Raw genomic sequence first — 2,627 nt, 5'->3', positions numbered from 1 at the left:
GTGGCCCCGCAGAGCAGACAGCAACCTCAGAGACATACCACAAAATAGACATATATAGACACACATACATATGTATATGTATTTTTCTTCACCACATTCTTCAATGAGGTTGTAGACCATGTTCCCGGGACGTCTGAGCCATTTCAGCAGAAGTCTACTAAGAGCCCATAAAAGGAAATGCCTGATGTCATGGCTTGCTGTTTGCTCATTAAATAGAAACTAAGATACAAAAGTCAGCAAGTGGCTGCGTTTCCATGTGCTCAGACCTAATCCTGGGCTCAGAATTCTGCGATGTTTTGTATGAGGCAGCGTTGGTTTAAAAAAATTAAAAAGGCACTCTCTTTGAAGTCAGGCTCCCTGGGTATGCATGTTGACCCTGGTCTAACTAGCTCTCAGTGTCTGGGCAAGTCACTGATTGATGGGGAGCTCATCCCCTCACTATGCAGTCTATTTTCATATGAAACGGCCGACATTGTTAGAATGTGCTTCCTAGTTATTGAGCCTGAACTTGCCTTCCCATAACTTTAACCCCATGGTCTGAGGTCTGCCCCAGAGCCATAAGAATGAAAGTACTCTCTCTTCTCCTCACTCCTTCTGATCCCCAGCAAAGGAAGAGCTGTAGATTGCCTGGTGGGAGGCACCCCCCCTATGGTTCTTTGAAGCAAGGCAGGAAAGAATGGCAGAGTCGTCTGTCAGCTCCAACCTCACTGAACTTGGCCAGGCCCTTCAGACAATGTGAAGCACCCAAGCTTGACAAGGACCCATCTGCCTGGAACGACCTACTCCTGAACCCCACCCCACTGCTGCCTAGAAAATACCACCAGTCTTTCAAGACCCAGCTCAACCACTTCTGTGAAGCCTTTGCTGGTTCTCCAGGTGGTCTAAGTGGGGATGATCCCTCCTTCCTCTCCTGGGTTCTCACTAAACCCCTAGCCCTCCGCCCCCACCCCATCGCCCACAGAGACATCCCTTCCAGCCCGTGATGCTCAGGGGCTCTCATTGGTCCCCAGTCTTTAGGACAGAGGTGGCATCTCATTCGTTCTGTCCCAGCGGCTGGCTCAGTGAAACTCACATTGCACATTAATAGCAGGGACAGAGGAACTACTGCTGGAAGGCAGGCACACAGAGTCACCCTCCTGTGAACCCACCCCCGACACGTCAGTTTGCACCATGAGGGTCTACACACAGAGGTGGAAGTGGGCGTGGAAAGGGACCGGTGGTCAGTGGTCTCCGCCTCCTCTAATCCCATCTGGCTTCACCCGGAGAACCGTGGCTTTGCAACCCATTATTTTGCCCAGAGGCTCAGCGTCAGAGCCAGAAAAGCCCCTTTCCCTGTGAAAGATCCCTAGTGATGATCTTCTAATAATGTGAGATGAAGCCAAGCAGATTCCTGCCCCGCCCCACAACAGCATTACAAGAAGGAATACCCAAGGGAGCGTCGTTATGATCCTATTACTATAAATGATGACTTGAATCTACCATCAGTTTGGTATTACCATATAATCATTTCTGTAAAAGCCTTCAAAATCATCATTAGCACGGGAAGCAAATTAAATGACATGCTAGCAGGGATTTTACTACTGATAAACTAAAATGAAATTAAACTAAAAAAAAAAAAAAGAATGATACGAATTTTGCACTACAATGATCATACCTACTCACAGACCCAAGTAGGATGGCCAGAATCAGACAAGCACCAGCACCCTGATCTTGCCTCTTTCAAGAACGTGTAAACTTGCATTCAGCAACCAAGAAGTTAGTGGGATTCTAAGAGGCCCATTTAAGCGGTAGCTGAGCTGTTCTTCCAAACACAAGATGAAATTTCTTAATGATGCAGAAACCTTTGCACATCATTTGTTCCCTGAGGTTATGACTAACATAGAGTGCACCCTCCCAGGACCCTTCCTGTGGTGTAAAAAGGGAGGGAAGAATCTGGTGTAATGTCCGCACTTTACTAACCGGTAGCGTGGCCTTGAGCGAGTCCCTCTCTCACCCTGGATGTCAGTTTCTTTATCTATATGATGATGTGGTTTGATTAGGTATTTTAGAGCTGATCTTTAATTAAATAAGAATAATGTTTCTTTCCCTGCTTCTTAGATTGTTGTCAAATTCAAATGAGTAATATACACGAAAGCATGTTACAAAGTGGAAAATACTGCTAAAGAGGAAAGTTTTTTAATTGAAGTATAATTAATGTACAATATTATATAAGTTACAGGCATACAATATAGTGATTTGTAATTCTGCATGTGCACAGTAGTACATATATGTTTGTATGTGTGTATATATATATATATTTATGTGCCAAATGTAACAAAGAGATTCATCTATATATGCCACTGTGTCCAGCCATAATCTCTCTGTATATCTATGTATTTCAGCATCCCTATCAGTCTTTCTTTAGAGAACAGTGTATGGCTATAGGAACAGATAATTAGTGGCAGTGTCTACTTGAAAAGAGCTTATAGTATATTAGTACAGTTGATAGCTAAGAAATGGTAGTTTTCTGGCACCTCTCCTCTTCTTACTTTTTTTCTTTTTCTTTTTCTTTTTATATTCACTTTAGATTCATTCATTCATTTAACACATCCGTAATGTGACTTGGGTGCAAGGAACACAGTGGGAAA

The sequence above is a fragment of the Kogia breviceps genome, chromosome 5, assembly GCF_026419965.1.
Source record: "Kogia breviceps isolate mKogBre1 chromosome 5, mKogBre1 haplotype 1, whole genome shotgun sequence".
In the NCBI taxonomy this organism is placed as follows: domain Eukaryota; kingdom Metazoa; phylum Chordata; class Mammalia; order Artiodactyla; family Physeteridae; genus Kogia; species Kogia breviceps.
Note: the sequence above shows the minus strand (reverse complement) of the source record.